At 43.9% G+C, this 25,341-nt stretch overlaps 1 long non-coding RNA gene across 1 annotated transcript in view; it reads left to right on the top strand.

Annotated features, from left to right (window-relative positions):
- LOC122942492 overlaps positions 1–23,042 on the top strand; it is a 44,808-nt gene extending 21,766 nt beyond the window's left edge. The window contains exon 3 of the long non-coding RNA XR_006390566.1: positions 22,385–23,042. This is a non-coding gene — a long non-coding RNA (uncharacterized LOC122942492). The remainder of the gene's footprint in view (positions 1–22,384) is intronic.
- The last annotated feature ends 2,299 nt before the right edge of the window (positions 23,043–25,341 follow it).

Here is a 25,341-nt window from a genome sequence, read left to right as displayed (position 1 = left end):
GGTTTATTTGCACCCTCCTTACATGGATTCAGGTTGAGAGGTGTGAAATACTATTCCTCAAAATCCTCATGTATAAGTGATGATCTTCTCCACCATACGTTGCACACGCACTACATTATACAATCCAGCACCTCCTGACCATGGACATCAGAGCAGAGTTCTGTATATTCTCTGTAGCCTTGCAACCGGCACAGTGTAGCCCAACTTCTGGAAGGGACACATCAAGTGGATGCACATTTTCTATTGTCTATCGCACAGACATGATCAGTTCCATCAGACATATCATCTGGAACAAGGCGAAGGAACCGTGTTTCTTGACCAATGTTACTTTCCACTACAGTTTTGATTCTTGGTGCTCTACCCAAGGGTGCACCTAGCCTTTCTGCTGCCTGCTGCGAAAACTGAAACAGAGCCGGGCTGTATGCAGCCGGGCTCAGACAGTATGATGATGATGACACCGGCCTCTGATAGGCTACATGAATTAGAACTAAAGCCTATTAGAGGGAATGGTAGGGCAGGGAGCAGGAGTGTAGCTATAGGGGGTGTAGAGGTAGCAGTCGTTACCAGGCCCAGGAGCCTGAGGGGGCCCAAAGACCCTTGTGCCACATAAGAAGACACTGGTATTATGGAAAGTGCATGCTGGTCAAGTTTCACCAGGGAAGGGTTTAGGTCAAGAATTTGGCATGAGGGGGATTGGGGGGTGCCATTTCAATTTTTTCATTTTTGCCTCCCTGGTCATAAAGCACTGAGGGAAGGGGGGCCCAAGCTGAAATCTTGCACCAGGGCACATGGGCCTTTAGCTACACCCCTGGCAGGGAGACATCGCTCTGGTGCCCCGCCACAGCATTCAACTGTATTGCTGTCCTGAGAACAGCGATGCAGTTGCAGAGATGAGTGTTTCCACAATGGAAGCGCTCATGGCCCTTCTGCTGACCCACATTTGCCCCAACCTGTCACTCCTGAGGCAATCGCCTCACCTCGCCTCATTGGTGGTGCACCCCTGGCTCTACCATACCATCTGAAGGGACAAGTTCATACCTCCAGGTTTACAGTATAAAGTCGGTTTCCCAAATGGACAACTTCACATCATAGAAAATAGTCAGAGAGGAAAGGCCCTGAATAGATAGGTTCCTGCTGTAGTAGACATGGCACGGTCTTGTATCAGTGATTCCCAACCTTATTAACATGGAGGAACCCATAAGAAATGTTTCCATTCCAGAGGAACCCTTACTGCCGTTCCAACTTCAAGAAGCTTGGTGTAGGGTGGTAAGCTCAAAAAAGTTGATGTTTATTGACTGCTTTGCCTGTTCCAATGCCAAGCATCTATGACCAGGCTGAAATCAGTTTACCATCCCTCCTCTCCAGATTTTTCACTGGACTTGTGGTCAACTCCAGGGCAACTCCATTTAGAAGAAGAGTTGTCCAGTTGGGACAACTTCTTTAAAAGTTTTTTTTTTCCTGAGATCCAGTGAGTCCAGCAAACCCAACTTAATTACGCATAACTTGCCTGTAGATAAAATTTTGTGATATAGTTTCCATCCTGAAGTTGTGTGGATTTGCTGCTCAGAAACCCAGTCATGTGATGCTCCTCTTCTGAAAATCCTGCTTGCATTGACGTCACATACAGGCCGGAGGGTCTATGGATGGGACATCACTTCTGCTGTGGATGGTTCCAGAACTATTGCTCTCCCTGGTGCATGCGCAGAAGAAATGGATTCAGAAGTTTGCACATGCACCAGGTGAGAGGAACAATTCTGGTCCTGTCCACAGTGGAAGGGATGTTCCATCCATAACCCAGGCTGGAAAACTGGTTAAGCATAGGACGTCAATGGAGACAGGATTTTCAGAATAGGAGTATCATGTGACTGGGTTCCTGAGCAGCCGATCCACACATCTCCAGGGCGGAAAGTATATTATGTGTTTAAATACATGCAAGTTATGGGTAATTAAAAGGCATCTGTACCTATGACACTGGCAGACCTGTTACATGTGCACTTGGCAGCTGAAGGCATCTGTGTTGGTCCCATGTTCATATGTGCCCGCATTGCTGAGAAAAATGTGGTTTTAATATATGCAAATGAGCATCTAGGAGCAATGGGGGGGGTTTCTATTACACCTAGAGGCTCTGCTCTTTCTGCAACTCCCGTGCCCACTGCACTTTGATTGACAGGGCCAGGTAGTATATATGTAATCACACCTGCTCCTGTCAATCACAGTGGAGAGAGCGAGGCAGTTTCAGAGAGAGTAGAGCCTCTAGGTGTAACGGCAACTGCCCCCATTGCTCCTAGACACTCATTTGCATATATTAAAACATCATTTTTCTCATATGAACATGGGACCAACTGGGTTTGCAAGACCCAACAGGTCCTGGAAAAAAAAAAACTTTAAGAGAGTTGTCCGAACTGAACAACTCCTTTCCTGAATGGACCCCCACGGTAAGCTGACACTAGGATAGATATTAGATGTACTTCTGCACCGTACATTTCCGCTAGCATAGAGCATTGACTTTGATTAAAGTTAGAACATGAAATTAGACACTTATTTCCAGGTTTCCTACACTACCAGGGGCGTAGCTATAGAGGAAGCGGCTGCTTTGGGGCCCTGACCCAGAAGGGGCCCACCCAGGAGGAGGAGGACTAAAAGATTTTGTCAGGGCCCCCTCAAAAGTATTACGCAATGACATTATATACAGTGACAGTATAGACAGTGTCTGAGAGAGCGATCTTTACTAGCCACCGGAATGGGGGAGGCATGAAAGGAAGGGGTTGTGAAAAAATTACTGGCGGAGGCGGGCCCATAAAAAAATGTGCTGTGGGGCCCAGTCATTTCTAGCTACGCCACTGCACACTACTATAGACGGGTACAGGTGTGCAGTAAATGAGTATGGCTGTCATCAACGGCCGCTCTAATTCCAAGCCATGTCCATATCCTTCTGACTGTCTCTGACGTCATCAGTTCTGATGTGCAGGCTTTAATCCGTTTTTCCGTCTTCCTTCTTAAATCTCAGTAGTTCATTTCTCCTGTGGGAAGAAGCGGAGCTTACTCGGTGCCAATATCATCTTAACTAAATATCCTTCGTCCACAGACTATTCCAACCAGGAAAGTACGGGCCGGCATTGTACTACTCTGCGGGTGGTGCACATTTTTCACTCTGGTGAGTGACCTGTATTGCTTGTGCAAAAAAAAATGAAGATGACCCGTGAGAGGGAAAGAAGAGGGCAAGAGAGGGAAAATGGTGTTTGAGAGGGAGACATAGAGGGAGCCTTTTCCTCAGACAGCAGCGGAAGACAAAAGGCTGGATTAGCATTCTCAAACAGGGGCAGATTAGCCAAACTGTTTATTCTGCGTGTTGATTTTAAATATTTAGTGTAATTAGCAAGTGAAAGGCAAGTCATTGTGTACCGGAGTGGGGGGGGGGGGGGGAGCTGAGACTGCCATGACGGGCCAGTTTTATGTAGGAGAGCCACCCCCGTGAATGTATTGAAGCGGAGGACTGTAGTAACTCTGCTGGACAGACATGTCAGACTCACATGGCACAACAGACACCCTCCCTGTGTACATCCACAAACTCCAGAAGAATGTGGGATATCTTACTGAACAATTAACCACCTCAGCTCCCCTAGCTTAAACCCCCTTAATGACCAGACCACTTTTTACAATTCTGAATTTTACCTCCTTTTCTTCTCACTAATAGAGCTTTCATTTGGTGGTATTTAATTGCTGCTGACATTTTTAATTTTTTTGTTATTAATCGAAATTTACCGATTTTTATGCGACAAAAATGACATTTTTCACTTTCAGTTGTAATTTTTTTTTAAAAAAAACTACATTTCTATATAAAATTTTCTCAAAATTTATTGTTCTACATGTCTTTGATAAAAAAAATGGGTAAAAAAAAATGGTTTGGGTAAAAGTTATAGCATTTACAAACTATGGTACAAAAATTTGAATTTCCGCATTTTGAAGCAGCTCTGACTTTCTGAGCACCTGTCATATTTCCTGAGGTTCTACAATGCCCAGACAGTAGAAACACCCCACAAATGACCCTATTTCAGAAAGTAGACACCCTAAGGTATTCTCTGATGGGCATAGTGAGTTCATAGAAGTTTTTATTTTTTGTCACAAGTTAGCGGAAAATGATGATTATTATTTTTTTGTCTTATAAAGTCTCATATTCCACTAACTTGTGACAAAAAATAAAAACTTCCATGAACTCACTATGCCCATCATGAAATACCTTGGGGTGTTTTCTTTCCAAAATGGGGTCAGTTGTGGGGTATTTATACTGCCTTGGCATTTTAGGGGCCCTAATGCGTGAGAAGTAGTTTGAAATCCAAATGTGTAAAAAATACCCTGTGAAATCCTAAAGGTGCTCTTTAGAATTTGTGCCCCTTTGCCCACCTAGGCTGCAAAAAAGTGTCACACATGTGGTATCGCTCTACTCAGGAGAAGTTGGGCAATGTGTTTTGGGGTGTATTTTTACATATACCAATGCTGGGTGAGAGAAATAGTCAACTTTTCCCATTTTTTTTATACAAAGTTGTCATTTGACACAGATATTTATCTCACCCAGCATAGGTATATGTAAAAAGGCACTCCAAAACACATTGCCCAACTTCTCCTGAGTACAGCGATACCACATGTGTGACACTTTTCTGCAGCCTAGGGGCGCAAAGGGGCACAAATTCCATTTAGGAGGGCATTTGTAGACATTTGGATTCCAGACTTCTTCTCAAGCTTTAGGGCTCCTAAAATGCCAGGGCAGTATAAATACCCCACATGTGACCCCATTTTGGAAAGAAGACACCCCAAGGTATTTTGTGATGGGCATAGTGAGTTCATGGAAGTTTTTATTTTTTGTCACAAGTTAGTGGAATATGAGACTTTGTAAAAAAAAAAAAAAAAAAAAACATCATTTTCCGCTAACTTGTGACAAAAAATAAAAACTTCTATGAACTCACTATGCCCATCAGCGAAGACTTTAGGGTGTCTTCTTTCCAAAATGGGGTAATTTGTGGGGTGTTTGTACTGCCCTGGCATTTGAGGGTCTCCGCAATCATTACATGTATGGCCAGCATTAGGAGTTTCTGCTATTCTCCTTATATTGAGCATACAGGTAATGAGATTTTTTTTTTCCGTTCAGCCTCTGGGCTGAAAGAAAAAATGAACGGCACAGATTTCTTCATTCGCATCGATCAATGTGGATGAAAAAATCTCTGCCAAAAAAAAAAGAAGGGGAAAGGCGTCTGCCAGGACATAGGAGCTCCGCCCAACATCCATACCCACTTAGCTCGTATGCCCTGGCAAACCCGATTTCTCCATTCACATCAATCGATGTGGATGAATAAATCATTGCCAGTTTTTTTTAGTTTTTTTTTAATATACAAAGTGTTTGCCAAAGCATATGAACACCGCCGCCTCCTCAGCTCATAAGCCTCGGCAAACATATCTTTTTTACTGCAGAGGAGAAATCTCGTCTTGCAGCGCCGCATACACCGACTTTTGTGTAATCTGACAGCAGCGCAATGCTTCTGTCAGAATGCACATCAGTGCTGCAGATGGTCGATCGGTTGGGCCACCTAGAAGGTAAAAAAAAAAAGGCCGCAACGCAATAAATTTATTAATATGAACTTTATAATAACATTTGAACAGAACTTTTATGAACTTTGGAAACAGAACATTAACTTTTTTGCTTACCGGTGATTTTTTTTATCTTTATAGGACAAACCACTCCTTCCCCATGGGACAATGTGCAAAGCGCAAATCGCCCAGAGATGTGGCGAAGTACATTATGCACTTTGTCCCAGGTGAAAGGAGAGGTTTGCAGCAGCTGTGTGTGAATGGGCCCTAATAGCCCTGTGTGCCTGTCCTGTGAGATGTGATCCCTATGCTAAGTGTACCTGTGTGTGGTACTTCCGGAAACACTCCCCTAAGCATAGGGCAGGGAGGTCAGGGCAGTCAGGACAGAAATAGCAGGTGTCACGGGTGGACATTTTTTTCGGGGTGACGGTTGGGTTGAAGTACCGGCAACGACACTGGGGAAATGTCGCTCGTGTAGACGGCTACCTACACTGGTGGATGGGGCCACGGAACCTCCTGGATACAGGAGGTTCTCGATGATTTCTTCCTGAAATTTGAGGAAGGATCCTGTTCTCCCAGCCTTACTGTAGAGAACAAAACTATTATATGCAGCCAATTGAATTAAATATACAGACACCTTCTTATACCAGCGTCTTGTGCGTCGGGAAACTAAATACGGAGACAACATCTGGTCATTGAAGTCCACCCCTCCCATGAGCGAATTATAGTCGTGGACACAGAGGGGCTTTTCAATGACACTGGTTGCTCGTTCAATTTGGATTGTCGTGTCTGTGTGAATGGAGGAGAGCATGTAAACGTCACGCTTGTCTCTCCATTTTCACCGCGAGCAGTTCTTGGTTACACAAGGCAGCCCTCTCCCCCCTTGCAAGACGGGTGGTAACGAGCCGTTGGGGGAAGCCCCGGCGACTAGGTCGTGCGGTGCCACAGCAGCCAAACTGTTCTAGAAACAAATGCCTGAAGAGGGCCACACTTGTGTAGAAATTGTCCACATAAAGATGGTACCCTTTGCCAAATAAGGGTGACACCAAGTCCCAGACTGTCTTCCCACTGCTCCCCAGGTAGTCAGGGCAACCGACCGGCTCCAGGGTCTGATCTTTACCCTCATAGATCGGAAATTTGTGGGTATAGCCTGTGGCCCTTTCACAGAGCTTATACAATTTGACCCCATACCGGGCGCGCTTGCTTGGGATGTATGGTTTGAAGCCAAGGCGCCCGGTAAAATGTATAAGGGACTCGTCTACGCAGATGTTTTGCTCAGGGGTATACAAATCTGCAAATTTGGTGTTAAAGTGGTCTATGAGGGGCCGAATTTTGTGGAGCTGGTCAAAAGCTGGGTGGCCTCTGGGATGGGAGGTGCTGTTGTCGCTAAAGTGCAGGAAACGCAGGATGATCTCAAATTGTGTCCTGGACATGGCAGCAGAGAACATGGGCATGTGATGAATTGGGTTCGTGGACCAATATGACCGCAATTCATGCTTTTTTGTTAGGCCATGTTGAGGAGAAGGCCCAGAAAAGTTTTAATTTCGGAAACTTGGACGGGTTTCCACCGGAAAGACTTGGCATAAAAGCTTCCCAGGTTGGTGGCTATAAATTGAGTGGCATATCGATTTGTTTCTGCCACAACTAAGTCCAACAGCTCCGCAGTCAAGAACAGCTCAAAAAAACCCAGTGCCGAACCGATCTGAGCTGTCTCAACCCGAACTCCAGACTGGGCGGTGAAAGGGGGAACTACTGGTGCGGCTGAAGTTGGGGGGCTGCCAATCAGGTTTTGTCAACACCACAGGGACTTTAGGGGCTCTACGGGCCTGTCTGTGCGGTGGCTGCGACGGGGGAACTACTGCACGTGCCACCGTACCAGCTTCAACTGCCCTTCTGGTGCTAGCCACTTCACCATGTTGTACGGCAGTGCTGGTACTAGGTCCAGGATGGGCTGCACTGCTGGTGTATGCCTCACCATGTAATTCGACAGCGCCAGCCCCACTCTGCTGCCCTTGAAGCGGATCCTGCGCAACCTGTGGTCTAGCAACACAGGGCCGGGTACGCCTGGCGGTATCAGGGACCTCAACCTCCTCGTCCGAACTTTGGGTCAGACTGCCACTGCTTTCTACAGGTTCATATTCTGACCCGCTGGATTTGTCAGATCAGGGTTCCCATTCCTTATCCGACTAGGTCAAAAGCCTGTAGGCCTCTTAAGAAGAATACCCCTTATTTGCCATTTGGACTACTAAATATAGGGGGTATTCCCTGAGACTACCCAAGAAAAACAGCAAGCCTGTCTTACAAATGGGAGGCTAGCGAAGTACCGGAGGCCGCTGCGATTGATAAAAAATATCAAAACAGATTTTTTTTTATCGCCGCAGTGCGTGTAAAGTGATTGTGCAGTGATCAGTGTCACTGCGGCGGGGCGGGCGTGGGTGAACGCACGTGTGGGCGACCAATCAGGCCTGATCGGGCAAACACTGCGTTTTGGGTGGAGGGCGAGCTAAGGTGACACTAATACTATTATAGATCTGACTGTGATCAGTTCTGATCACTTACAGATACTATAAAAGTACAAAAGCTGATTAGCGATACGCTAATCAACGAATCAGTGACTGCGGTGCGGTGGGCTGGGCGCTAAACGATCGCTAACCACCTTACCAAGGGGCCTAAACTATCCTAAAACTATCAGTCAATACCAGTGAAAAAAAAAAGTGGCGGTTTACACTGATCACTTTTTTCCCTTTCACTAGGTGATTGACAGGGGCGATCAAGGGGTGATCAAGGGGTTAATTGGGGTGATGGGGGGTGATCTGGGGCTAAGTGTACTGTTGGTGTGTACTTACTGTGAACTGTGCTCCTCTGCTGGTCTTTTTCGTCGGTTGGTTCCAGCACAGCAGCCATTTAACACCTTATATTTATAAATATAATGTGTTAGATGGCTTCTGATTTGATGTTTTGAAAATCATCAGCCTGCCAGCGACGATCATTGGCTGGCAGGCTGATGACGAAATTGTCCTTTAACTTTTGCCGGCCCGCGATGCGCATGCGCGGGCCGGCTCTGACCGAAATCTCGTGTCTCGCGAGATGACGCGCCGGCGCATCCAGGAGGAATTACAGGGCCGCTGCAAAGACGCATCCCTGCGTGCGGCGGTCCTGAGGAGGTTAATAGTCACATATTTCAGAGTGCCCCCGAATATAATGAATCAAATGCATATCACAGCCACGGTAGTACTGTCTCTTAAAGAGGACCCGTCACCTCTCCTGACAAACTAATTCTGGCACATACAGACGTGGACAAAATTGTTGGTACCCTTTGGTCAATGAAAGAAAAAGTCACAATGGTCACAGAAATAACTTTAATCTGACAAAAGTAATAATAAATTAAAATTCTATAAATGTTAACCAATGAAAGTCAGACATTGTTTTTCAACCATGCTTCAACAGAATTATGTAAAAAAATAAACTCATGAAACAGGCATGGACAAAAATGATGGTACCCCTAGAAAACACAGAACATAATGTGACCAAAGGGACATGTTAATTCAAGGTGTGTCCACTAATTAGCATCACAGGTGTCTACAACCTTGTAATCAGCCATTGGGCCTATATATATGGCTCCAGGTAATCACTGTGTTGTTTGGTGATATGGTGTGTACCACACTCGACATGGACCAGAGGAAGCAAAGGAAAGAGCTGTCTCAAGAGATCAGAAAGAAAATTATAGACAAGCATGTTAAAGGTAAAGGCTATAAGACCATCTCCAAGCAACTAGATGTTCCTGTGAGTACAGTTGCACATATTATTCATAAGTTTAAGATCCATGGGACTGTAGCCAACCTCCCTGGACGTGGCCGCAGGAGGAAAATTGATGACAAATCTAAGAGACGGATAATCCGAATGGTAACAAAAGAGCCTAGAAAGACTTCTAAAGAGATTCAAGGTGAACTTCATGCTCAAGGAACATCAGTGTCAGATCGCACCATCCGTCGTTGTTTGAGCCAAAGTGGACTACATGGGAGACGACCAAGGAGGACACCATTGTTGAAAACGAATCATAAAAAAGCAAGACTGGAATATGCCAAACTACATGTTGACAAGCCACAAAGCTTCTGGGAGAATGTCCTGTGGACAGATGAGACAAAAATCGAAGTTTTTGCCAAGGCACATCAGCTGTATGTTCACAGACGAAAAAATGAAGCATATCAAGAAAAGAACACTGTCCCTACTGTGAAACATGGAGGAGGCTCTGTTATGTTCTGGGGCTGCTTTGCTGCGTCTGGCACAGGGTGTCTTGAATCTGTGCAGGGTACAATGAAATCTCAAGACTATCAAGGAATTCTAGAGAGAAATGTACTAGCCAGTGTCAGAAAGCTTGGTCTCAGTCGCAGGTCATGGGTCTTGCAACAGGACAATGACCCAAAACACACCGCTAAAAACACCCAAGAATGGCTAAGAGGAAAAAATTGGACTATTCTAAAGTGGCCTTCTATGAGCCCTGACCTCAATCCTATTGAGCATCTTTGGAAGGAGCTGAAACATGCAGTCTGGAAAAGGCACCCTTCAAACCGGACACAACTGGAGCAGTTTGCTCATGAGGAGTGGGCCAAAATACCTGCTGAGAGGTGCAGATGTCTCATTGACAGTTACAGGAAGCGTTTGATTGCAGTGATTGCCTCAAAAGGTTGCGCAACAAAATATTAAGTTAGGGGTACCATCATTTTTGTCCATGCCTGTTTCATGAGTTTATTTTTTTACATAATTCTGTTGAAGCATGGTTGAAAAACAATGTCTGACTTTCATTGGTTAACATTTATAGAATTTTAATTTATTATTACTTTTGTCAGATTAAAGTTATTTCTGTGACCATTGTGACTTTTTCTTTCATTGACCAAAGGGTACCAACAATTTTGTCCACGTCTGTATATTCTTATGACTCGATGACATGCCATTCCTGCTAGAAGTTATTAATAAATTACTGGCAGTTTGCAATGAAGATCCAGCTGAGTGTTACCCAATTAGGGGTGTGTCCCTGCACAGTCTGACACTATCCAATCAGTGCTGCCAGTGCCAGAATGTGCAGGGACACGCCTCCAACTGTAAACATCCAGCTGGACCAAAAGCCATCAATTCTTTCATAAGTAGGAATAATAAAGGAATGCCTCATCATAAGAATAGATGCTCCAGAAATGTTATTATATGGGGGATGCAAGTGGTTAGTAAAACAACCCATACATGCGGCCAATCAGTGGGAACATTCGTAGGGATGATCCCACCAGCAACATAACAGACTAAATTGGCCCATCTGGTCAGTTAAAGGGGTTATCTAACCCCTATAATACCCCCTCTAATGCCCAGGCCCCTCACACAGGTTGTACTTACCTTGCTCCCTGGCACCCGCGCCGCTTCTGATGCCCGCATGGCCGCCGCTTCGAATCTCTCTGTTGCAGAGATCAATTGGGGGAGGGGGGGGCCCCAACGAGGACGAGCCTTCCTAGCATCAATTGCGATATGATATGGCAAAGTAAAGACGCAGGCTCAGGAGCTGTGCCTGTGCCACTACTTGCAGGTGGTGGCTGTGTTACACAGCTGGCACCCCACTTTAATGGCCAGGATTGCAGATTACTCTGATCCCAGTCAGGGTTTGGGAGTGGACTTTCTCTCTCATCCACATTGTCACCCATTCCATGCAATTGCGTGTTGTCAAGGGCTTGCCATGTTGCCAGGGGCCTATCAATGGCCTTCAGGCCTGTCATGTATGGATGCCTATAAGGACCAGCCAAATTCACAACCTGAGGAAGTGCTGTCCGCATCCTAATGATAAGCCATCAGTATTACAATTCCGGAAATCACCTTTATCTGATCCATGATACTTTCTAACCTGATGAGATTTTTGGCCATTGCAGGGTTTTCAAACCAAGCCTTGCCAAAATTTCTGTTGACTTTGATATCTATGGGCAGCTTTAGGGCAAGGGCTAATGGCGTCCTTTAGATATGAGGATGCTAAAAGTGTCATCCTTTAAATGGTGTCAGGTCCATGCACCCCTTTATGCAGACTCTATCTACATTTCGGTGGACCATAAAGTTTAGATTTCGGCCACTAAATCTGTTTACTATGACAGTAGGTTTTTAGTTATTTGATTAGTCCACATTGTCAGAGGATGTAGTACCTAAAGGGGCGCTCTGCCTTCTGCAAATTCTTTGTATGATGAACCATTTTGTAATATACCTGCAGTATCAGTTCCTCAGTATTGACACCTGCTGCATCAACAGTTTAGAGGCTCTCAGGAGGTGACCTTTTGATGTAGGATATTGCTGCAGAAATAATGGGATTTGTGGCTCCAAAAAAGGTTACAGGAAAACACGGCAGTCCGGTTAGACCTGTAGACGTTAAAAACACAGTTTAAAGGAGTAGATTCACCAATAAAATTTACAGGGGCAATAAGACTGGTAATTATGCAGCAGTGGGAAGCACTAAACTTTAATATGGAGATACACCAGGGGCTGTCGTCCCACACACACCATGTACTCTAAATGAGACCAAAAAATATGATCAACTTTTTGTGATCTCTCCGTAAGTTTTTATTGAGTGCTGAGATGACTTGACCACCATGCAAACCTGCTGTAGAGTTAACACCTGCCGTTGGGTGACTGTCTGGAGCCCCACAATACCCAGTAGATTGCCAACGATATCCAAAGTTTCTTAAGGCTTCTAACATGATTCAAAGTCGGGACCATCCGCACCACTGGCTATAAAGGTGGTCCATGTCAGTCAGTTAGTAAACCCTTACCAATCTCCTCCCCAAAACACCACTTCTGGGTTTCAAAGGTTATTTTTTCTTGACTTGGTGGCCTAGCTTCAGGATAGGTCATCAACATCAGATTGGTGGGGCTTCGATACCCATCACCATGACCGATCAGCAATTTTGGGAATTTGCTGGAAACTATGCAACGGACAGAGCTGAAAGCAGAAAGCTCCATCCAGTGTGTGGTTTCTGGTGCCCACCTACTGGAGCTGCTTCCCTCTCAGCACTGAATAGTTTGTAGTGTTGGAGGCTGCCCAAAACAGCTGCGTGGTTGGGATGCTGGGAGTCAGGTCATCAATATCTAAGTCCCAGAAAACCCCTTTAATGCATCAGAAACCATTAAATCCACGTTGAGCCAGGAAATGATAGTTGCCATCAACATGCCTCCACAAGAAGGTGTTGTCCAGCTTAGAAACTCACCCTATTCAGGAGGTTCTTTTTCAAGGTGGAGAGAGGCTCTTCCAGCCCATTGACTTGATTGTATCGGAAAACAGGCGTCGTTCCACTAGAGAACAAAAGAGAATGGCACACCATAGGGTAATAAAGTTATGAAATATATAAAATAGGTATCTCCACTGGGGAGGCTCACCTGATAGAGTTGTGCTAATTTAGGCACAACTCTAATGAGGACATAGAACGATTTCCCATAGACTCCTTGCAACGGATGATGTGCAGCCCGGGATGGATGCTCCTGTTCAGGGATGCCTGGGATCCCGCAGAAGACCAGTGGTTCAGAATAAAAGAGATAAAAGAATCCCACGGCGCAAAATCACCCAAAGGTTGGAGTAATATTGATGCTTATTTAATCAGGTAAAATAGTACAACGCGTTTCGGGGTTTAACCCCTTCCTCAGGTACAGAATGTCTTGCATACATATATGTAACAATGCATACATTTAAATACAATAAAAAACCGCCAAAAACCACACAGGGGGGCGGGGTAGAGGCGGGTCAAATGGGTGGTGCTGAGTATGCTCTCAAAACTAGGATAAACAGAAAGATTGAAACAACTCAAATGCTTTTAAAATCAATTGTTAATATGTGGCTTAAATGTCCCTACCAATAGGAGATCCATCGGATTATTGCGATTTGTTTAACTATTAAAATGCAATCGTTATTCAATGTCAGATTGCAGAGGATGTAGGACCTTAGTAGGTCATGTGGTGCGGTCACATGATGATACCATGTGACCGCCACCAATAGGAGACCGCAAGTGTCTATGGAGGCGGGAGCAGCTACTGGATGCAGGGGGCGGTTACTTGAGGGAGCCGCCGATTGTGTGTGGGATGACATCACGCTCCGTCTCCTAGTAACTGGACGCTGGGGCTACGTCAGGAGAAAGAGATATGGGGCCGGACTGACTTGGAGCGCGATGTGTACGTACTACACCGGCTAGATGCTAGGGGACTTGGCAGAACATACACATTGCACAGGCTTGCCGCATTGGGACCTGTTCAAAGAACATAATTTAGGGCTGAGGCAATGTAAATAGTAAAAAGAATAAAATTGTATATTAGATGATTCAGATGATGTTAAGATATAGTAAAATATTTTTGGAGGATCTAAAATATATTTATAATTAGAATATATTGATTCATTGGTTCCAAGCTAGTTCCTGATCTATAGCATAAACTGAATGCTTGAAAATAAATTAAATTAAATGAATAGATAAAAGTTTGTGGATAAAATAGAATAGAATAAAGAACCACATCTATTCATTTAATAGGGGTAGCAACAGAGGCAGAATGTCCAGAACAATAGTTTAGATATAATTGCAATTTAATTTCAATATCTAGTTTGTAGATTGTCTCAGTTATGTATTGTTCGTTAATTAGTGCGGTGGAGCAATACTTGGTGAAAAAAGATGATGATTATTTGGAATTCACAGATTGATTTCAAAGGCCTCGTTCAGGCCATATGGTTTCAAACAGTTTAATTTGTAGATCCAGAACATCTCACGTTTTCTCAAAATTTGGATTATATTATATCCGTTTGATCGGACTTGCTCAATCGGGGTCACCGTGAATCCAAAAAACGAACCTTGATGGTGGATAGTAGCATGTCTGGAGATGCTATGCTGAAGGAATTTTTTCTTCACATTAGATCTATGTTTATTGAGTCGATTGCGCAGGGTCTGGATGGTACGCCCTACATAACGAAGGTTACAAGGACAAGTGATGAGGTAAATAATATTGGAAGATCCGCAATTTAGTTCGTCTTTAATTTTAAAAGATTCCTCATTTAGGCCAGAGAAAGTCGTGGTAATGTTTAAAGATCTGCAACAGAGGCATCTTGATTGATTGCATCTGAAGCTACCTGGAGTCTTGGTAACAGCTTGGCTGGCTGTATCTCCACTTTTTTTCTTTAGTTTACTTGGAGCTAGCATATTTTTTAATGTTTTCGCTCGTTTGAAAACTAGAGATGGTTGTTTCGTTATCTCGGAGTTCAGAAACGGATCTTTTCTTAAAATATACCAATGTTTGGACAGAATTTTGCGAATATCTACATGATTACTGTTATAAGTAGTTAAAAAATTGGTATTATGATATTTGGTATCACTTTTGTTTCTTACTTCCCGCCAAACAATCCAGTTGTGTCAATGTTTTTACCCTATTAAAAGCTGTATCTATGATGTCTCTCGGATAACCCTTTTGTAAAAATCTAGACCGTATTACATTGCTTTGTGTGACAAAATCTTCATTCCTGGAGCAGTTACGCCTAATACGCTTAAATTGGCTGAACGGAATATTTTTCTTCCACTTTTTGAAATGCTCACTTGAGTAGTCCAAGTAACTATTGCAATCTACTTCTTTAAAATAAGTCCGTGTATTGATGGATCTATCATTTAGATGCAGTTCCAGGTCGAGATATTCGGCTTTCGCTTTATCACTTTTGCCTGAAAAATTGAGACCCCAGTCGGTAGAGTTCAGCTCCTTAATAAAATCGTTTATTGTTAAAAGGTCACCTTCCCAAATAAAAATCAAATCATCGAATATAACGGCGGTAAAAAATTATATTCTGTGTCCAATATTTTGATTTATAGATAAAAGTGTCCTCAAAAGCCCCCATAAAAAGATTGGCAAAACTGGGCGCGAAACGCGTGCCCATCGCGGTTCCTTTAGTCTGTAAGTATAAATTATCCTCAAATTTAAAAATATTGTGAGTTAAAATGAAATCGATACTCCTTAAAATAAAATCATTTTGTTCAACTGGTAAAAGGTCATCCGAATCTAAAAAGCCTTTTACACATTTTATACCCAGTTCATGCTTAATATTCGAGTAAAGTGATGTAACATCTAGGGTCAGCCAATAGTATGATTCTTTCCATTCAATATTCTGTAGCAATTGGATTAAGGTAGTGGAGTCTCTCAAATAAGATGGTAATTTCACCACATATTTTTGTAAAAGAATATCAACATAGTGGGATAAATTGCACGTAAGTGATGAGATGCCTGAGATGATGGGGCGGCCAGGGGGATTCGAAATACTTTTATGGATTTTTGGCAAGTGGTAGAAGGTGGCGATAACTGGATTAGTGACATGAATATAGTTAAATTCCTTTTTACTCAGAATGTGGGATGCAGAGTTTATAAGAGTTTTGAATGTTTGTTGATGTTCCATAAGGGGGTTTTCAGTCAACTGTTGGTAATATTCACTGTCCGACAAAATCCGGTTTGCCTCCTTAATATAGTCATTCCTATCTTGAAGGACAATGCCTCCCCCTTTGTCTGCATTGCGGATAATTAGATCCGAATTGTCCTGAAGCTGTTTAATAGCCAGTTTCTCTTTGATACTAAGATTGTGTTTATCAATCGATAATTTATCAACTGATCTAAAGTCGTCCAAGACCAGATCATAGAAAGTTTCGATGAAGTTCCCCCTATGGTGAAGAGGGTAAAAGTTGGACCGTGGTCTTAGGTCAGTGTTGATGAAAACGTCTTGAGATGTAGAATCTGCTGTTGCTTCTGTTTGTTCTGCCTCTTTATTATGTTGTTCTGCTGTTTCTTCTGTTTGTTCTGCCTCTTTATTATGTTGTTTCGCTGTAATATTAAAATGTCTCCTTAGAGTGAGATTTCTAATAAAATTATGTAGGTCTAGAAAGAGGTTGAATCCATCTGCCCTTACAGATGGACAGAATGAAAGGCCTTTGGATAGAACCTCCCTCTCATCATGATTCAATATGTGACTAGAAAGATTGAAGATTTTTCTCTCACTCTTCTGGTTATATTTTGATTTCAAATTCTCCTTTTGGGCTTGGCCCCCCCTACTTCCTCTCCTACATTTTTTCTTTTTAAATTTCTGGTTCCCAACGGACGGAAGTAGTTGGTAATCGTTACCGTAGTTGGGCTTTTCATTATGGGGTAGGCTGAGACTGGTGTAAGTAGGGGGGGCAGGGATAAAAAAGATAACTGGCCCTTTGTCGTCTGCAGAGAAAAGTCGGAAAGGGCCGTTGTTCCAAGGTCTAGATCTGTATCTAGACAAGTTTGTCCAGTAGGTGGTGTTGTGATTCCTATGGAAGCAGTGTCTATATGGGTGGGGGACTCAGTGTGTACTGTGAGTAGTGAATCCAATTCCACTGACGTTGACGAAGATACTGAGGTGGTGGATTGTCTGGGCAGAAGTTGGTTAGTGGAATTCTTAGTAAAGGAAGTGGGGGGTAAATTTAGAGGTGCACAGTTAGAGAGGACTTCTTGACTAAAACAACTGGACACTGGAATAATGGTATGGGAAGGGGGGGGAGGGGAAAGTGGAATATTTGTGTGGGGAAGGGAGGGAGGGGACCCTCCCATATTAATCGTTGTAGAGAGGAGGGTCGTCCTTGGAGATATCTCTATAACAGTAGACGGGGTATCTACTGTTTGATTTGAATACATGTTGTCCCGTGAATTGGGCGAATGATATGAGTTAGATCCATGTTGGTTGTGCCGCTGGTGGTTCATCCCTAGGTGAGCTCGATATCTAGTCGCATCTTGTTTCCTAAGGGGTGGGACATGTCTACTGCTGTGGATATATGTATTTCTATGCTCTGCAATCTGACATTGAATAACGATTGCATTCTAATAGTTAAACAAATCGCAATAATCCGATGGATCTCCTATTGGTAGGGACATTTAAGCCACATATTAACAATTGATTTTAAAAGCATTTGAGTTGTTTCAATCTTTCTGTTTATCTAGTTTTGAGAGCATACTCAGCACCACCCATTTGACCCGCCTCTACCCCGCCCCCCTGTGTGGTTTTTGGCGGTTTTTTATTGTATTTAAATGTATGCATTGTTACATATATGTATGCAAGACATTCTGTACCTGAGGAAGGGGTTAAACCCCGAAACGCGTTGTACTATTTTACCTGATTAAATAAGCATCAACATTACTCCAACCTTTGGGTGATTTTGCGCCGTGGCATTGACTTGATTGGGCATGGTGTAATGCTTTATTTCCCCTCTGGTAGCACTGCAGGGAAACTGAACACTTTCCGTCAGGTTCCTCTACAGAGGACAGTTGATTGCTGGCTGTCCCAGCAGGAGGACGCTTTGCGATCTGCTGATTGTCAGTGCAACCCTGTTCCGACGAGTCGGGATTCTCCAAAGTGGAGAACTCCCTTAGGCTTATGTGACATCTAGAAGGTCTGAGCTGCATTGTGAGCAATGCACCACTTGGACATATTAAGTTTTGGCTTTCCGTTTTTGAGATCCGTTCGGGGATCTCACAAACGGTCCAAAACGGATCAGTTTTGCCCTAATGCATTCTGAATGGAAAAGGATCCACTCAGAATGCATCAGTTTGCCTCCGTTCAGTGACTCAGTCACCATTCCGCTCTGGAGGTGGACACCAAAACGCTGCTTGCCAGCGGATCCGTCCTGACACACAATGTAAGTCAATGGGGATGGATCCGTTTTTTTCTGACACAATAGAAAACGGATCCGTCCCCCCTTGACTTTTAATGGTGTTCATGACGGATCCGTCATGGCTATATAAGACATAATACAACCGGATCCGTTCATGACGGATGCATGCGGTTGTATTATTGTAACGGAAGCGTTTTTGCAGATCCATAACGGATCCGCAAAAAGCGCTAGTGTGAAAGTAGCCTAGTGGTCAGGCTACGAATGGCTGCAAGGTAATACACAGTAGTATCTGCTGCTGGTATCTTGCTTGTAGGGCTCAACGACCTATCGTTATCACTGACAGATAACAAAATTATGTGATATTGCGGACAACACAGCCGGAAGCCAAAGTAAAGTGAAAAATCGGATCGCTCACAATGTAAGGCCTCAATGGTCACGGCTATGATTATGGACTCGTCTGAAACGTGTTCGTGTTACCTTGTGTGGCCCATGCTGTGATGTAGAAGCAGGAACCAATTCCTAGAAATTTAGCATTAGGATCATTCATCCCCTACACCTAAATGCGCTTCTTCAGAAATATTTACTAGAAGCGACTGCGAAAAAGACTCGGCAGCCTAATGGCTGTGTGAATAAAGGCGAGTGGCTGGGGAATGTGCACTTCTTTTTTTTTTTTTTTAAAGGCAATTAAGTCGAGCAGTTTTTTTTATGGGAGCAGTTCCTCTTTTATTTTGGGCATCTGCGGCTGAACAATAGCCTGCGGTCCAGCTCTGGAGAATCCACAATCACTCAAAGAGAAGGCAGGCATGTCCAGGCAGGCAGAGCCGGGCAGCTCGTGTGACCGGGGTGCAGCAAGTGCCTGTAACCCTTTCAGTACCGATGATTATGACTGTAAAGGAATTCAGTGCCTGTACCGGGGCTGTCACTAGTCTTCCTATTCCTTCTTCATTCCATATAACGCTCTTCCCTTCTTATGGCCCCTTAGGTCATCCCTGTCCACATCTTTCATTCCAGAGAGAACAGACAATTCTACAGACCCATTAAAATTTTTTTTTTTACTCTTTCCAACATTTTTTTTTTCTTCTTCATTCTTCTCGCTTTACCCCCCCTCCAGCCTCCGACCTGTCCCTCCCCATCTTCTCTTGGTACACAGAGTTCTCTCTCAATAGCTTCTCATTTCTTGCAGGCTGCGGTCTGAGAACACGGTTAACAAGGGAAGGAGAAGCTCTCATTGTCTGAGACTTCACCCCCCTAAATACCTCCTCTGGTTCTGGGAGACTTATGCAATGGAGGCTTCCCCCCCTCCCCGCTCCCTCGCGGTCAGGATCCACTCAAATTACACTCACAAATACTTTTTGAATATAATCCAACATTGCTATAATAAGAAGGTGACACATTAAGCGGTTGATGTTGACCTGCCCGGCGATGATGGAGACGGGCCATAGACTGCGGGCCACTTTAAATATTGTCATACCTGTTGCAAATAGGATGGCGCAAACATGCAAGGAGCCGGTTCTGGCCTCCCCATTTGTATCTTGGAAAGTTGTTAATCATTTACGCTCAGGTATCTGCCTCCTACAAGGAACACGCTAGACTGCCTGCTGTGGTTTTAGTGCAGTGAATCTATGGTCAAGAAAGCTTTCAGGGCTCCCCCCATGCAACCTAAGCGGGGGCGCAGTTATAGGGGGTTCAGAGGTAGCACGTGCTCCAGGCCCTGGTGCTTGAGGGAGCCCAAAAGCCCCTCTGCCACGTAATAAAATACCAGTATTATAAATGGCACTTGGCAGGTGGCCCCCACTAAAAGTGGCCCCATGTTGTAAGTAGGTCCAAATTGACAGAAGGCAAAGACAATATAGCTAGGCCAGCAACACTATGGTGCAGCACAAAATACTGCCTCCCCTACTGCAGCACTCCACTCCTTAACCCTTCTTCAGCCAGGTGCATAAGTACCAGATGCTCCTTGCATCCCTGGTCACCAGCCCACCTGAAATTTACCTTGTAGGGTCTATGGCCAGTCCAACCCTAATCAGATTGGAGGAGGTCCGACATTCGGCACCCCTGCTGATCATCTTTACTACAGATGCCGTAAATCGTCACTGGAACTAAACAGCGCCGTCCGTTGTGTAGTGGACAGAGCTGGTTACTGCAGCATTCACATGAATGGAAGCAGAGCTACAGTTACCAGCTCCATTACACAACTGGCAGAGCTGGTTTTCCTTCTTTTTCATCAATTTACTGGTAACTGTCTTAGGGTAGGTTCACATCTCCGTTTAACTGATCTGGCAGGCTGTTTCCCATTGACTATAATGAGATCTGACAGGGATCCCATTGTAGTCAACAGATAGTGATCGCCGGTGATCGCCATTATCTGGGTAGACTTGATCTTGTGAACTCCAGCAGGCTGTCCTCTGCCAACAAGTGGGTAAAAATTGAGAATAAATTACAATTATAGCACTTACATTGTTATTTCTCATCTTTTTATTATTCTCCAGTTTTCTGAAATTAATACAGTTCTTACTCCATTCAAACTGCTTTTCGAAGCTCTCGGTGATGAAAGGTGCGCCATGTATTTTAGTCGTTTTTCATAAATTTACATTAAAAAAAAATCCACCATAGAAATGAATGGCGGAACATTCAGAGATTCTATTTTTAACTGCCATGGATGATGTTACAGTCGCAGTCTAACTGCCACCCGGTCTCACAGACAACGCGCACACACGGCCCCTCTTCTCTCACACTTTCTAAGGCCTCATGCACACGACCGTATGTATTTTGCGCTCTGCAAAAACAGATCTGCAAAAAATATGGACGCATTCCGTATTTTGCTGGCCCCTAATAGAACAGTCCTTTCCTTGTCCGTAATGCGGACAATAATAGAACATGTTCTATTTTTTTGCTGAACGGAAATACTGAAATACGGAAACGGAATGCACACGTAGTACCTTACGTTTCTTTTTGCGGACCCATTTAAATTAATGGCTCAGTATACGGTCCGCAAAAAAATGGAACGGACACGGAATGAAAATACGTTTGTGTGCATGAGGCCTAACACACACACTTTCAGCTCTTTTTAAGCGCTATGTATTTTCTTCAGGAAACGCCAATCTAGTTTATTAATTGAAATCCCTGCTTTTTCTGGGATCATGGCTCTGGTAGGTGGTCCTACCCAGTGACTGACAGCTGTCTACTCAGTCCCTACTCAGTCCCCATCGTGTCACTCCGCCCACTGGACTCCTATGCACAGCCTGGCAGTTCTTTCTATGGATCCAATTCTCAGGATCAATCTGATGAGGAATTCTGTGTCCAGTCCTAGCAGCACGTACATGAGGGACTTATATATCTCATAAGGAAGTAATTTCTCGCACGCCTTATGGGACTAACAATGAGGAAGTGGACAAAGGGTTTACAGGTAAGTGTTTCTAGTTAGAGTTGATAGTGTGACCTACAGCCTTTATGTATGGAAGGTTCTGCTGTAGTAATCTGATACTACTCTGGTACTCACACAGTAAATGGAAAATATAGTCCTTCCTATGAGCACCATTGCCCAAAAGTAAAGTTCCCCCCTTCTTGATTGACAGGGCCAGGTTCCTGCATAGTCATGTCACCTGGCAGAATCCACAGCAGCATCCACATGAAGTACACTGGGTTTTTATGCATATGGCTGTTAATTTCACCCTCGCCAAGGGTTGTCCCGCGAAAAATATTCTACAAATCTCAAACCAGCACCTGGATCTGAACACTTTTGTAATTGCGTATAATGAAAAATTTATCCACTGAGTTATATCTGTATAGCGCCACCTGCTGTTTTTTTATTTTCTTATTTCTTTGTCCTGCTCACTGAGATGGCCGCACATGCTCAGTTTCAGCCCTCAGCTGCCTCCTGAGCAGGGTTTCCGACCAGAATTTGTAAAAAAATTTTCTGGACAACTTATCCCCAAATCATGGACATCCGACATTTTTTACGGACAAATTGGACAAACCATAATGAATGATAAAGATTATAAGTAATACATGTCTATAACTCAATATACTGATAAAAACTCATTACCAACATTTACTGTGAGCTGTAAAGTGATGATAATTACCACCAAAATAATCTCGTCAAGTACCACCACCCTAAAAAAATCACAGACACGTCTATTTTTTTTCCACAGAGAAATTTCTAGACGGTTTGCAACCCTGCTCCTGAGCTGTGATGGGGAGAGAGCTGCAGCAGAAAGGACACCCCCCCTGAACTGCAGCAGAAAGGGCCCACCCCCTGAACTGCAGCAGAAAGGACACTCCTCTTGAGCTGCATTGATATAAATCTTACAGATCTGAATGAGGAGATCTCTGGATCCATGTGAGGTACAGGGCTTGTCCTAGCTTTGTAAAAAGAAGACTGCCATGTTCTATATGATGTCGGATTTTCATTTTTTACATTTATCATGGAATAACCCCTTTAAGTCAATCAAATCAGAACCTGGCTTCTTCTTCTAGTACCATCTTCCCTAGGGACATCAAGCAGTTGAGCTGGAATTTCGTCACAGGGTCACCAATTCCACAAGGCAATGGTCACCAACCCGTGGCTCTCCAGCTGTTGCAAAACCGGCTCTGCTTGACTGACAGGCAGGTTGTAATGAAATAAGTGCACGGCCTCTGATCTGTCTGCCCCTCCACCAGCCGCGCTCTGTTTCCCTGTCTCTCTGGATTTATGCCGTATTCAGTGATTATGGAATCGCCTTTGAAGAAGTCTATGAGGGGCTTTCACACATGCTGTTTCCAAGCAGTTTTTGAAGCCAAAGCAAGGAGTGGATAGTAACGGGAGGGGAATTCAATAGGAAATCCATTCCTAACTCTGGCTTTAAAAACTGAAGCAAAACCTCATGGGGGAGATTTATCAAAACTGGCGTAAAGTAGAACTGGCTTAGTTGCCCATAGCAACCAATCAGATTCCAGCTTTCATTTTTCAGAGCTCCTTTGGAAAATAATATGATGAATCTGATTGGTTGCTATGGGCAACTAAGCCAGTTTTGATGTAAAGGAAAACGGTATGACGCTCGAATTTTCATGCGGAAAATCCGCATGTCGATGGTGCAAAGTAGATGGGATTTTACTCATGGAAATTTTCAAATCCACAGTATGTCAATTCTTTGTGCGGATTTTCAGTCCAGATTTCACCTTTTGCAATTGAAAAAGTGAGATCTGAGGAAAATCTTTGTTAAAATCCATGACAAAATCCACAGGTAATATGCAGGATTTGTTGTGGAAACGCATCAAAAACCATACGAAAACCGTACTTGCATAAATTGCACTGCCGCGTGCATGTACCCTAAGGGCTCATCCACACGACCATGATCAGCCCGGGAAACAGTCCAGGCTGACCGCGGCTCGTAGTAATTTACAGTTGTGCTCATAAGTTTACATATGCGTGCAGAATTTATGATTTCTTAACCATTGTTCAGAGAATATGAATGATAACACAAAAACATTGCTTTCACTCATGGTTAGTGGTCGGCTGAAGCCATTTATTGTCAAACAACTGAGTTTACTCTTTGAAAATCATAATCACAACACAAACTCCCAAAATGACCCTGATCAAAAGTTTACATACCCCAGTTCTTAATATCGTGTATTGCCCCCTTTAACATTAAAGAGGACTTTTCATCACAATAAAAAATCTAAACTAACTATACAGACCTGGAGAGCGGTGCCCAGGGATCTCCCTGCACTTACTATTATCCCTGGGCGCCGCTCCGTTCTTCCGGTACAGGCTCCGGTATCTTCAGATCTTTGGCTCAACTGGGAGGAGCCTGCTCTTGTTCTCCTGGGCGTCTCCTTCTCCCAGGCTGGAGGGCTGGCCAATCGCAGCGCTCCCCTCATAACCTTAGAGAAAAAAAACATCTCAGGCTATGAGCTGAGCGCTGCGATTGGCCAGCACTCCAGCCTGGGAGAAGGAGACGTCCAGAAGAACAAGAGCAGGCTCCTCCCAGTTGAGCCAAAAATCTGAAGATACCAGAGCCTATACCGGAAGAACGGAGCGGCGCCCAGGGATAAGTAGTGCAGGGAGATCCCTGGGCGCCGCTCTCCATGTCTGCATGCTTAGTTTAGATTTTTTATTGTAGTGAAAGGTCCTCTTTAATGACAACTTGAAGTCTTTTGTGGTAGTTGTGGATGAGGCTCTTCATCTTCTCAGATGGTAAAGCTACTCATTCTTCCTGGCAAAAAGCGTCCAGTTCCCCTAAATTCTTGGGATGTCTTGCATGAACTGCACGTTTGATGTCTCCCCAGAGTGGCTCAATGATATTGAGGTTTGGAGACTGAGATGGCCACTCCAGAACCTTCACTTTATTTTGCTGTAGCCAATGACAGGTCAACTTGGCCTTGTGTTTTGGATCATTGTCATGTTGGAATGTCCAAGTACGTCCCGTGCGCAGCTTCCGGGATGATGAGTGCAAATTTTCCTCCAGCATTTGTTGATACATTACTGCATTCATATTGCCATCAATTCTGACCAAATTTCCTGTGTCTTTGTAGCTCACACATCCCCAAAACATCAGCGATCCACCACCATGTTTCACAGTAGGAATGATTTACCTTTTATCATAGGCCTTGTTGACTCCTCTCCAAAGGTAGCTTTTATGGTTGTGTCCAAACAGTTCAATTTTAGTCTCATCACTCCAAATGACTTTGCGCCAGAAGATTTGAGGCTTGTCTCTGTGCTGTTTGGAATATTGTAAGTGGGATACTTTGTGGCATTTGCTTAGTAATGGCTTTCTTCTGGCAACTCGACCATGCAGCCCATCTTTCTTCAAGTGCCTCCTTATTGTGCATCTTGAATCAGCCACACCACATTCCTTCAGAGAGTCCAGTATTTCACCTAAAATTATATGTAGATTTTTCCTTGCATCCCGAACTATTTTTCTGGCAGTTTAGTTGGTCTTCAGTTGGTTTGGTTTCAACAGAACCCCTACTTTTCCAGTTCTCATTTAGAGTTTGAACACTGCTGATTGGCATTCTCAAGTCCTTTGATATTTTCTTATATACCTTTCCTGTTTTATACAGTTCAACTACCTTTTCCCTCAGATCCTTTGACTTAGAATCCAAACAACATCAGTGCAGCACTGGATGA

The sequence above is a fragment of the Bufo gargarizans genome, chromosome 6 (assembly GCF_014858855.1).
Source record: "Bufo gargarizans isolate SCDJY-AF-19 chromosome 6, ASM1485885v1, whole genome shotgun sequence".
Taxonomy (NCBI): domain Eukaryota; kingdom Metazoa; phylum Chordata; class Amphibia; order Anura; family Bufonidae; genus Bufo; species Bufo gargarizans.
Note: the sequence above shows the minus strand (reverse complement) of the source record. Positions and strands in the feature narration are given on the sequence as shown.